The 13,509-nt window shown below is 48.7% G+C and overlaps 1 long non-coding RNA gene across 1 annotated transcript in view; it reads right to left on the bottom strand.

The window, feature by feature from the left end:
* LOC122942524 overlaps positions 1-11,815 on the bottom strand; it is a 31,152-nt gene extending 19,337 nt beyond the window's left edge. Inside the window, exon 1 of the long non-coding RNA XR_006390573.1 lies at positions 11,708-11,815. This is a non-coding gene — a long non-coding RNA (uncharacterized LOC122942524). The remainder of the gene's footprint in view (positions 1-11,707) is intronic.
* Between the last annotated feature and the right edge of the window lie 1,694 nt (positions 11,816-13,509).

Raw genomic sequence — 13,509 nt, 5'->3', positions numbered from 1 at the left:
CATCTCCAAGCAACTAGATGTTCCTGTGAGTACAGTTGCACATATTATTCATAAGTTTAAGATCCATGGGACTGTAGCCAACCTCCCTGGACGTGGCCGCAGGAGGAAAATTGATGACAAATCTAAGAGACGGATAATCCGAATGGTAACAAAAGAGCCTAGAAAGACTTCTAAAGAGATTCAAGGTGAACTTCATGCTCAAGGAACATCAGTGTCAGATCGCACCATCCGTCGTTGTTTGAGCCAAAGTGGACTACATGGGAGACGACCAAGGAGGACACCATTGTTGAAAACGAATCATAAAAAAGCAAGACTGGAATATGCCAAACTACATGTTGACAAGCCACAAAGCTTCTGGGAGAATGTCCTGTGGACAGATGAGACAAAAATCGAAGTTTTTGCCAAGGCACATCAGCTGTATGTTCACAGACGAAAAAATGAAGCATATCAAGAAAAGAACACTGTCCCTACTGTGAAACATGGAGGAGGCTCTGTTATGTTCTGGGGCTGCTTTGCTGCGTCTGGCACAGGGTGTCTTGAATCTGTGCAGGGTACAATGAAATCTCAAGACTATCAAGGAATTCTAGAGAGAAATGTACTAGCCAGTGTCAGAAAGCTTGGTCTCAGTCGCAGGTCATGGGTCTTGCAACAGGACAATGACCCAAAACACACCGCTAAAAACACCCAAGAATGGCTAAGAGGAAAAAATTGGACTATTCTAAAGTGGCCTTCTATGAGCCCTGACCTCAATCCTATTGAGCATCTTTGGAAGGAGCTGAAACATGCAGTCTGGAAAAGGCACCCTTCAAACCGGACACAACTGGAGCAGTTTGCTCATGAGGAGTGGGCCAAAATACCTGCTGAGAGGTGCAGATGTCTCATTGACAGTTACAGGAAGCGTTTGATTGCAGTGATTGCCTCAAAAGGTTGCGCAACAAAATATTAAGTTAGGGGTACCATCATTTTTGTCCATGCCTGTTTCATGAGTTTATTTTTTTACATAATTCTGTTGAAGCATGGTTGAAAAACAATGTCTGACTTTCATTGGTTAACATTTATAGAATTTTAATTTATTATTACTTTTGTCAGATTAAAGTTATTTCTGTGACCATTGTGACTTTTTCTTTCATTGACCAAAGGGTACCAACAATTTTGTCCACGTCTGTATATGAGCTAGGCATCCAGCTCCTCCCAGTGGGAAGGAGGAGCCGCAGGGTGGGAGGCTACAAGAAAACCCAGAAACCAAGATGGCCGCCAGCACATGTCAAACGAAGGGAACAGCAAGGAGGTAAGACCATGACACACTGCTGGAGGCTATGGTACTAGAAGAACACATAGATGTAGTTGGTGTGGCTGAGGCTTGGTTGGACTCTTCACATGACTGGGCTGTTAATATTGAGGGTTTTACACTATTTAGGAAAGACTGGGTCAATAGAAAAGGTGGTGGCGTGTGCCTGTATGTGAGGAGTGATCTGAAGACAAGTGTAAAAGAGGCAATTGTGGGTGCGGATGGTGAGGATGTGGAAACCTTATGGGTTTCAGATCCTTTAGGGGAAAAGGAAAAACAGGGCACTGGAGTTATCAGAAGGGAGGCAAAGGTAGAGGATTCCTCCTTTATGCCCAAAATAAGCAAAGCGAAAAGCAGGGATGTCAGGGTAGGAGGAAGGTTGAGGAATTTTCGGACCCAGTGGGAATCTGTAACATTAAATCCCTGGGCTTTAGACATTGTGAGAAACGGTTACAAAATAGAATTTTCCTCAACCCCTGCAAGAAGATTTCTGTCCACTTCCCACAGTCCCAAAATTTTATCAAAAATATGGCAAGGTGTTCTGGATTTCAAAAGATCAGGCGCAGTCAAAGAGGTACCTGAAATAGAGAAAGGAAAAGGCTTGTATTCAAAATTATTCTTAGTCCAAAAACCAGATGCCTCTTTCTGTACTATCATAAACTTAAAGGATCTAAACAGATCAATAACTTACAGAGTTCAAAATGGAATAAATTTTGTCCATCGTTCCCCTAATTAAGAAGGAAGCCTGTATGACATCTGTCAATCTAAAAGAAGGAAGCCTGTATGACATCTGTCAATCTAAAAGACGCCTACTACCATGTTCCTATCCACATCAATTCACAAATATCTCAGATTTGTGCTAAAAGACGACAAGGGCATAATCCATAATTTTCAATTCTCTGCCTTCCATTCTGTATTTCCTCGGCACCAAGGATCTTCACAAAACTGGTAGAGGTAGTAGAGATGATATCTCCTCTGAGACAAGAAGGACTATTAATCTTCCCATACTTGGACGATTTCCTTATAGTTTCAAACTCAGAATTAGTAGCAATCAGACAAACAGAATATTTTTTGCTAAATATATCGGATTTGGGATGGTTAATAAACGTAAAAAAATCCTTCTTAATCCCGTCATCCAACAAGAAGTTTCTAGGAGTAATGTTGGATTCAATATCCTAATCATCATTTCTGCCACAAGAAAAGATAGACGTATAAGAGCAAGTTGTTAACTGTATAAACAGAAAAACAGGGCGCACCATAGGGTAAAAACGTTTGGGAATTTAGAGTAAACTCCAATTTTGGAGGCTCACCTTATAGGGTTGTGCAAATGTAGGCACAACGCTATTGAAGATGTGTCGGAGATATATTCAATCCCCAATTTGGGAGGTAGATATGCAGCCATGGATGCAGATGTCCTCAGATGAGCGTGCCAAGGCCTACATAGAGAATTAGTATAAAGTAGAAAGAGAGGAGCATCCCACGGCGCAAGGAACCAACCAGATGCGGATGATGAATCTTCAGATATATTTATTGCAACCACACTCAAGAAAAGATAGAGTCTATCAGAGAAAAAATAAAAAAGCTTCCAATCTCAAAAACAGTGCTCTATCATAGGGGCCATGAGCATTCTGTGACTTCTGACATCCTGCATAAGAGCAGTAGCTTGGTGTCAGGCTCACACCAGAATTACAGAAACCTGGATTCTAGGGCGTTGGGACGACAGTTTTTTGTTCCTAGACAAGAAGATAAGCATTCCATACCATGTAGAGTCAGAATTAAACTGGTGGAAGGAAAAAGCTAATCTATGAAAAGGAATCTTCTGGTCGAGAGAGCCAGAGAAACAAATCATGACCAATGCAAGTAGTATGGGATGGGGAGCAAAAGTTGCCTCCTCAACTTTGCAGGGAAAGTGGTCAGAGGAAATAAAAAAATCCTCAAACTACATAGAGCTACGAACGGTCTGGGAGACTCTAAAAGTAATTCAAGATCTTTTACGCAAAAAACCTCAAAATATTTTCGGACAATACCACGGCAGTTGCCTATTTGAAACATCAAGGGGGTATAAGGTCCCGAAGTTTAAAACTTGTCACGGCGTGGGCTGAGCACCGAACTAATCACTCGGCGCTCGGCTCTGTAGTCTGTGTGGAGTCATGTGACGCTGGCCACGTCACATGACCCCTCTGGCTCCCTATTCAAACAGGCAGTCTGCTGGCCACAGATTGATTTTGTCTTTCCTGGCGTACTTACCTCCTGCTGAATTCCTGACGATCCTCTGCCTGTTCCTTGTGTACTTTGCTGCTCTCCTGGTATTCTGACCCCGGGCTCCTCCTGACAATCCTCTGCTGACTCCTTTGGTACTTCGCGACTCTCCTGGTATTCATGACCCCGGCTTCTCCTGACTATTCTCTGCTTGCCCCATTTGTACTTTGTAGCTCTCCTGGTATAGACTAGGTCCGTTTACATTCTGTTGTTTGTCTGGTCTGTCCTCCCTGCACTTATCCCAAGCTAGGTATTGCCGCCCAGTTGTCCCCTGTCATTAGGACTTGCAAGGCAAGTAGGCAGGACCAGGGGTGAGAGTGGAGCGCTACAACTTCTAGCGAAAAATTTATTTTTTTGGACAGAAAGAAATGTCCTTTCCATTACATGATTCCCTCCACACGATTAAATCATTGGTGGCAGCTTCTGATTGGAGCCCCAGCAGTGTAATCGCGGGGCATTGATTGGTTACGATGGCAGCCAGGACGCTACTGAAGCCCTGGCTGCCATAGTCAGCTCCCTGCTGCTGTGTGCACTATGTACAGGGCAGCAGGGATAGTGTGAAGTCCTAGTCACCCTAATAGAGCTATTAGGGTGACTAGGACAAGGGTACTAGCCCCTACGGAGGCTAATAGATAATAAATAAAATTGCATTTTACTTAAAATTATATCGCAATATAGATTTTAGGCCATATCGCCCACCTGTACTTTCTATATAGTTAGGGCTGCAGCTAACGATTATTTGAATAATCGATTAGTTGCCGATTAATTTCTACGATTAATCGGCAAAAACGACAAAATTACAAAACAGAGAGGTTTATATGATCTTACTTGAAAAAATATGTTCAAAGGCCATATTAAAACAAATTGTGGACGACACTATTATGGGGGATCTGTGGACGACACTATTATGGGGGATCTGTGGACGACACTATTATGGGGGATCTGTGGACGACACTATTATGGGGGATCTGTGGACGGCGCAGTTATGGAGAGGGGGATCTGTGGACGGCGTAGTTATGGAGAGGGGGATCTGTGGGTGGCGTAGTTATGGAGAGGGGGATCTGTGGGTGGCGCAGTTATGGAGAGGGGGATCTGTGGACGGCGTAGTTATGGAGAGGGGGATCTGTGGACGGCGTAGTTATGGAGAGGGGGATCTGTGGACGGCGTAGTTATGGAGAGGGGGATCTGTGGGTGGCGCAGTTATGGAGAGGGGGATCTGTGGGCGGCGCAGTTATGGAGAGGGGGATCTGTGGGCGGCGCAGTTATGGAGAGGGGGATCTGTGGGCGGCGCAGTTATGGAGAGGGGGATCTGTGGGCGGCGCAGTTATGGAGAGGGGGATCTGTGGGCGGCGTAGTTATGGAGAGGGGGATCTGTGGGCGGCACAGTTATGGAGAGGGGGATCTGTGGGCGGCACAGTTATGGAGAGGGGGATCTGTGGGCGGCACAGTTATGGAGAGGGGGATCTGTGGGCGGCGCAGTTATGGAGAGGGGGATCTGTGGGTGGCGCAGTTATGGAGAGGGGGATCTGTGGGCGGCACAGTTATGGAGAGGGGGATCTGTGGGCGGCACAGTTATGGAGAGGGGGATCTGTGGGCGGCACAGTTATGGAGAGGGGGATCTGTGGGTGGCGCAGTTATGGAGAGGGGGATCTGTGGGTGGCGCAGTTATGGAGAGGGGGATCTGTGGGTGGCGCAGTTATGGAGAGGGGGATCTGTGGGTGGCGTAGTTATGGAGAGGGGGATCTGTGGGCGGCGCAGTTATGGAGAGGGGGATCTGTGGGTGGCGCAGTTATGGAGAGGGGGATCTGTGGGTGGCGCAGTTATGGAGAGGGGGATCTGTGGATGGCGCTGTTATGGAGAGGGATCTGTGGGTGGCGCAGTTATGGAGAGGGGGATCTGTGGGCGGCGCTGTTATGGAGAGGGGGATATGTGCACTGTTATGGGCATAACAGTGCACAGATCCCTTTCCTCATAACAGTGCACAGATCCCCCTTCCCATAGCAGTGCCATACACAGACCCCCCCCCTCCTCCCCATAGCAGTGCTATACAAAGACCCCCCTCCCCATAGCAGTGCCATAGACAGATCCTCCCCCCTCCCCATAGCAGTGCTATACACAGACCCCCCTCCCCATAGCAGTGCCATAGACAGATCCTCCCCCCTCCCCATAACAGCCCCGGCCCCGATGCTTATAAGTCGGACTAATCACGTCTGCATCTTTATTTTACCTTTTTACAATGACGCTCCTGTAACAGTCAGGCAGAGCGGACGGCGGCGTAACGTCACTCACTCACGTGACGCACCTGCTCCGCCCACCTCATGAATGAAGGAGGCGGAGCAGGCGTGTCACGTGAGTGAGTGACGTTACGCCGCCGTCCGCTCTGCCTGGCTGTTACAGGAGCGTCATTGTAAAAAAGGTAAAATAAAGATGCAGCGACCGCCCGCCCGCATAGCAACGAATCGGCTATTATTCGATAACTGGATTCGTCGACAACGAATCCAGTTATCGAATATAATCGATTACATCGATTAATCGTTGCAGCCCTATATATAGTGCATTTGTATTTTGCACCATATGTGTGCGGTTCTGCTGAGATACCGCAGCTATACAGAGGGACAAACAATATTGGAACAACTAATTGCAACTGGTGTGATATCTCCCAGAAAGGCATCCCTGAACCATATGGCCACGTTTAGCAGCATGTTAATATATCTCAGGCACACAGTGTCGGTGCCAAGATACATCTGACCACAGACACGTGGTCTAGCAAACACAGGCAGGGAAGGTACATAAGTTTTACTGCCCACAAGGTGAACCTTCTGACGGCCGTCAAGCATGTAACCCTTGGCTCCCGTGTGGATTTGGTGTTACCTCCATGGATTGCATGCAGGAATACCTCTTCTTCTTCTCCTCCTACTCCATCCTCCGTCTCCTCCTTGGCTGACTCCTCCTTTTCCACTGCTACCGCCTCTTCCGCTGCACCCCCTAAGCTCCCCAGAACCTATTTGATGTGCCAGGTGAGACGATGCCATGCTGTGCTGAGGCTGTTGTGCCTGGAAGCTCTGTGGTCACAGGCAGATCAGTGGCTAGCCCTGCTCAATTTGACAGTTGCTAAAGTGGTGTGCGACAACGGTGCCAATCTGCTGAGCGCGCTGAAACAGGACAAATTGACACACATGCCGTGCATTGCACACGTTCTGAACTTAGTCGTGCAGCGATTTGTTGCCAAATACCCCGGGGTCCAGGACGTCATCGGGCAGGCCAGGAAAATCTCTGGACATTTTAGAAGATCTTACACGGCCATGGCTCGCCTTGCTGATGTTCAACCGTGACACCACTTGCCCGTCAGACGTCTGATTTGTGACAGCCCGACGAGCTGGAACTCCACCCTGTATATGCTTGATAGGCTGCTCCAGCAGAAACGTGCCAATAACGACTACCTGTATGAACTCTGCGGCAGGATAGGTTCTGGGGAGCTTGGTTTATTTTTCACTGCGGCAGTGGCTGCTCATACGCGACGCATGCAGACTTCTGCGGCCATTTGATGAGATCACCAAACTGGTCAGTCACAGCCAGGGCGCCATCAGTGACATCGTACCTTACACCGTCTTTCTGGAGCGTGCATTGCGTCGTGTCATTGATCAAGCCGTCGAGGAGCAGGAACTGGTAGATGAGGAAGTTGCAATTCTGAATGAATTCCCAGGGGTGGCTACTCCATCTGAGACAAGTCAGCAGGAGTCTGAAGAGGAGTCAGAGGAGGATGGTGGCTGGGGGAGGAGGAGGAGGAGGAGTAAGAAGAGCAGGCTTTAAACTTTTCTGGGATCCCTGGTGTTGTCCGTGGATGGGGGGGGAGACCGAGGATGACATTCTCCTGGGCGATGAGCAGGAGCCAGGACGCTCCCCCACTTTCAATTTAGTGCAAATGGGGGTCTTCATGCTCCAGTGTTTGAAGAGGGACCCCTGTATAAAAAGCATAAAGGGCAAGGACCAGTACTGGGTGGCAACGTACTTAGACCCCCGGTACAAACACAAAATGGCGGACATGTTACCAGCATCGCAGAGGGCTGTCAGAATGCAGCATTTCCAGGCCTTGATGCGAGAGATGCTGCATTCTGCTGTTGCGGGCACTGACAGAAGACTTTCCACCCACAGAGAAACAGTTGTGAGTACCAATCCTACCGCGCCTGCAAGAAGAGCGCATCTAAGATGTGTGAGCAACTAAACTGATAAGGGGCATGGAGGGTCTTAGTTATGAAGAAAGATTAAAAGAATTTAATTTATTTAGTCTTGAGAAGAGACGTCTAAGTGGTGATTAACCCATACAAATATATAAATGGGCCATAGAAAAAATACAGTGAAAAACTGTTCCATGTAAAATTCCGGCACTGCCTCCGACTGGAGAGGAAAAAGTTCAGTCTCCAGAAGCGTCAAAGCTTCTTTACTGTAAGAACTGTGACTGTGACTCAGTGGAATAGACTTCCTCAGGACGTGGTCACAGCAGGAACAGTGGACAGTTTCAAAAGGGGTTTAGACGAATTCTTAAAAGTAAAAAACATAAATGCTTATGAAAACATGTAGAAATCTGAGTCTCACTTCCTTCTGGGATTCGCGTCCCCACCTATCCCTTGGTTGAACTTGATGGACTTATGTCTTTTTTCAACTGTATTAACTATGTAACTATATAACACCCCCTGCTCCAGTCCACGTCTCTGAGATCTCCTGGATATATCTTCCATATAACGCCCCCTCCTCCAGTCCACATCTCTGAGATCTCCTGGATATGTCTTCTATATAACACCCCCTGCTCCAGTCCACGTCTCTGAGATCTCCTGGATATGTCTATTATATAACACCCCCTGTTCCAGTCCACGTCTCTGAGATCTCCTGGATATGTCTTCTATATAACGCCCCCTCCTCCAGTCCACGTTTCTGAGATCTCCTGGATATGTCTTCTATATAACGTCCCCTGCTCCAGTCCCCGTCTCTGACATCTCCTGGATATGTCTTCTTGTCACGGCTGGCGGTGGGGGAAACCCCCAGCCGTGCGGTGCCAGGAGATGATAGGGTTACCCCTTGGCCGGGACCACAGAGTTAGGGAGCAGGTCACCTCCTATTGCGTCCCTAACGCTGACCCTGTCTCCTATCTGTATGAGCCGACCTTGGTGGTAGGAGGACTCATACGCCGGAACCTTAAAGTCCCTACGAGCCCTCAAGTCGGCCCTGTACTAGGGGACAGAGTGAGACGACCTGCTCCTCCTAGGCACGGGGGAGCAGGAGTCTCAACGGCCAAGCAACACAGGGGAATACAATAACAGACTTATGGCAGTGACAGGCAAATGGGACCAACACATCACTCACCTGCCACAGACAACAAACCCTGGATCCCATGTGCAGGTGCTGCAGTTCAGACACCAACGAACACAGCACACACCAGACATCCCACAGGAACCCAGGACCACAAGCTGCACTAACATAAAACCCCACACACACCTAGAACACCGTGAAACATAGAATTTACTGACAAAGGTTTTATGACCAGAAGGATGGTCCTCACCAGGCAGATGGAGGAGACAGGAGGCTGCTCCACCCAGCATGGCTGAGAGCAACCTACTGAAGCCTGCAAGAGACTCAGGCTATATAGGCCAAAAGGCCACACCCACCAGTCAACCACACCCAGTGACATCACACACACACACTGGGAAGGGAGTTAACCCTACAAACACCACAGAAGGGAAACTCACATAAAAGGGAAAGTGTCCAACAGAACACACTGTGGCTGTTACCGCTGGCAACGACATGGGTGGCAGCCGTCCAGGGAGTCAGCCCGAGGGCCGGGACAGTGCCACCACATGTACACAACAACCAAACGTTGCCACGGGCAACCACAGTGCGGGGAATGATGTCCGTGCGCACACAAACATAAAACACAGTGCACACCAGACATACAAACGTGCATACACACACAACTCTCCGGGAACCGCACACAAAGCTGCTGTCCGCAGCAACCGCACTGAGGCCAACTACATTATGCCTCAGCTGCGGGTTGTTGACACAACAACCAAAACCGCGGGCAACTGTATGCGGCTCCCAAGGAGTCACGACCATAACCGTGGCCGTGACACTTCTATACAACGTCCCCTGCTCCAGTCCACGTCTCTGAGATCTCCTGGATATGTCTTCTATATAACGCCCCCTCCTCCAGTCCACGTCTCTGAGATCTCCTGGATATGTCTTCTATATAACGCCCCCTCCTCCAGTCCACGTCTCTGAGATCTCCTGGATATGTCTTCTATATAACGCCCCCTGCTCCAGTCCACGTCTCTGAGATCTCCTGGATATGTCTTCTATATAACGCCCCCTACTCCAGTCCACGTCTCTGAGATCTCCTGGATATGTCTTCTATTTAACGCCCCCTGCTCCAGTCCACATCTCTGAGATCTCCTGGATATGTCTTCTATATAACGTCCCCTGCTCCAGCCCACGTCTCTGAGATCTCCTGGATATGTCTTCTATATAACTCCCCCTCCTCCGAGATCTCCTGGATATGTCTTCTATATAACGCCCCCTCCTCCAGTCCACGTCTCTGAGATCTCCTGGATATGTCTTCTATATAACTCCCCCTCCTCCGAGATCTCCTGGATATGTCTTCTATATAACGTCCCCTGCTCCAGTTCACATCTCTGAGATCTCCTGGATATATCTTCTATATAACGCCCCCTGCTCCAGTCCACGTCTCTAAGATCTCCTGGATATGTCTTCTATATAACGTCCCCTCCTCCAGTCCACATCTCTGAGATCTCCTGGATAGGTCTTCTATATGACGTCCCCTACTCCAGTCCACGTCTCTGAGATCTCCTGGATATGTCTTCTATATAACTCCCCCTCCTCCGAGATCTCCTGGATATGTCTTCTATATAACGTCCCCTGCTCCAGTCCACGTCTCTGAGATCTCCTGGATATATCTTCTATATAACACCCCCTGGTCCAGTCCACGTCTCTGAGATCTCCTGGATATGTCTTCTATATAACGCCCCCTGCTCCAGTCCACGTCTCTGAGATCTCCTGGATATGTCTTCTATATAACGCCCCCTACTCCAGTCCACGTCTCTGAGATCTCCTGGATATGTCTTCTATTTAACGCCCCCTGCTCCAGTCCACATCTCTGAGATCTCCTGGATATGTCTTCTATATAACGTCCCCTGCTCCAGCCCACGTCTCTGAGATCTCCTGGATATGTCTTCTATATAACTCCCCCTCCTCCGAGATCTCCTGGATATGTCTTCTATATAACGCCCCCTCCTCCAGTCCACGTCTCTGAGATCTCCTGGATATGTCTTCTATATAACTCCCCCTCCTCCGAGATCTCCTGGATATGTCTTCTATATAACGTCCCCTGCTCCAGTTCACATCTCTGAGATCTCCTGGATATATCTTCTATATAACGCCCCCTGCTCCAGTCCACGTCTCTAAGATCTCCTGGATATGTCTTCTATATAACGTCCCCTCCTCCAGTCCACATCTCTGAGATCTCCTGGATAGGTCTTCTATATGACGTCCCCTACTCCAGTCCACGTCTCTGAGATCTCCTGGATATGTCTTCTATATAACTCCCCCTCCTCCGAGATCTCCTGGATATGTCTTCTATATAACGTCCCCTGCTCCAGTCCACGTCTCTGAGATCTCCTGGATATATCTTCTATATAACACCCCCTGGTCCAGTCCACGTCTCTGAGATCTCCTGGATATGTCTTCTATATAACGCCCCCTGCTCCTGGCTTTTGTTGTACCTGAGGAAGGCCGCTCCTTGAAATGCATTGTATACTAGAACCAACCTCTTGTGAGGTTAAGCTCATGTCCTGCCCCAGAAGCTGCGTCTTTACTTCCTGCTTTGTGTTTTCTCGAATTTGTAGATTAGGCTGAGTTCACACTTCAGTTATTTGATCAGTTATTTCCATCAGTTATTGTGAGCTAAAACCTGGTGCGGGAGAAAAACACAGAACAAGTGCAGATCTTCCCATTACACCTCATCTCTGAGTTGGCTTCACTGCTGGTCTGGGCTCAGTAACTGAAGTGTGAACTTGGCCTGAAGGGCGGATGGAGGTGAGTATCTTTCCGGCTGTGGAGCCTTATATGTGTGTATGTGATGAGTGTTCCACTTACCTGGGGGCAGGCGTGTCCTCCTCTGACAACCCTTCACTATGGAGCCTCCTGGGCTGTAATTTCTACCACCATGCAGTAGTCGGGCTCCAGGCTGTGCTGCAGGAGAAGGTACAGGACCTGTGATGATGTCATGACCATGTGATCGTGTGTGGGCGGAGTCAGGCCTTCAGGCTGTGCAACAGAAGATACAGGACCTGTGATGATGTCATAACCATGTGATCGTTTGTGGGAGGAGTCAGATTAGTGCAACAGAAGATACAGGACCTGTGATGATGTCATAACCATGTGATCAGGTGTGGGAGGAGTTAGGCTGTGCTGCAGCCATATCAGTTAGTAGAAATAAATAAGGGATATCTTATGTCGGGGGCAGATGTGGGATTTCCAGGGGGGTAAAATGTACAGTGATCCTTCAGGATGCAATATTTTCAACATGCAATGGTCTCTCCTGACCCATCGTAAGTTGAAACTAGACTCAACATACAAGGTCTCATACTGAGCTGCAACCAATCATGGCCACTTCTCTGGTATAGGTGGATTAGTTGCTAGTTTGCAGCTATTCCTGACTGTTATATGTAAGGACTTGTTTTATCTGTCTTAGTTATTTCCCTTTTATTCTTAAACCTTCATTTTCTCTTATCTTGGATGCCATTTTGGGGCTTTGGAACCGATTACTCACCTTACAATGGTTTCAACATACAATGGTCGTCCTGGAACCAATTAATATTGTAACTTGAGGGACCCCTGTGCTCTCTTCTGTTATTTCTAGTGTCAGCACATAAATGGCCGCGCTGTGTCTCATCGCTGGGGATTTTCTGTGTAGTTGATCTGAGCTTGTCTGCTGCTCCATTACTATGGGGGAACATAGGCCATGTTCTCATGACAGGCAGTGGCCCCCCAACGCCTGTGCCAGTCACTTCACTGGTTGCCAATCCATCAAAGAATACAGTTCAAACTTCTCACCCTCACCCACAAAGCTCTCCACAGTGCTGCACCCAGGGTCGGTGCAAGGATTTTTGCCAACACAAGCGAAGCTACATTTTGCTGCCCCCCCCCCCCCCCTCCCCCTTGCAGCTCACCTGGCCCTGGGACCGTCTGCAGCAGCTGGCTTCTCCTCTGTGTGGTCCTGGTATCTCCTCTCTGCTTCAGACAATCGCTGGTTTAAGGACCGCATTTTTTGCCCTCTAAGACGCGCCTAGAATTTAGACGAGGATAAGAAAAATATATTTTCCATTGCACCTCAGGTCAGACCAGCAATCAGACCCCCAATGTTAATCAGACCTCAGATCAGACCCCATGTCAGCCATAATGCCCCCCATGTCAGCCATCAGCCCCCCATGTCAGCTATCATGCCCCCCATGTCAGCCATCAGTCCCCCAATTCAGCCATCAGCCCCATCAATCAGCCCCCCATGTCAGCCATCATGCCCCCCATGTCAGTCATCATGCCACCCCCATGTCAGCCATCATGCCACCCTCATGTCAGCCATCATGCCACCCTCATGTCAGCCATCATGCCGCCCCCATGTCAGCCATCATGCCGCCCCCATGTCAGCCATCATGCCTCCCCATGTCAGCCATCATGCCTACCCATGTCAGCCATCATGCCCACCCATGTCAGCCATCATGCCCACCCATGTCAGCCATCATGCCCACCCATGTCAGCCATCATGCCTCCCCATGTCAGCCATCATGCCACCCCCATGTCAGCCATCATGCTACCCTCATGTCAGCCATCATGCCACCCTCATGTCAGCCATCATGCCTACCCATGTCAACCATCATGCCTCCCATGTCAGCCATCAT

Source organism: Bufo gargarizans, chromosome 6, assembly GCF_014858855.1.
Source record: "Bufo gargarizans isolate SCDJY-AF-19 chromosome 6, ASM1485885v1, whole genome shotgun sequence".
NCBI classification, from domain to species: Eukaryota; Metazoa; Chordata; class Amphibia; order Anura; family Bufonidae; genus Bufo; species Bufo gargarizans.
Note: the sequence above shows the minus strand (reverse complement) of the source record. Positions and strands in the feature narration are given on the sequence as shown.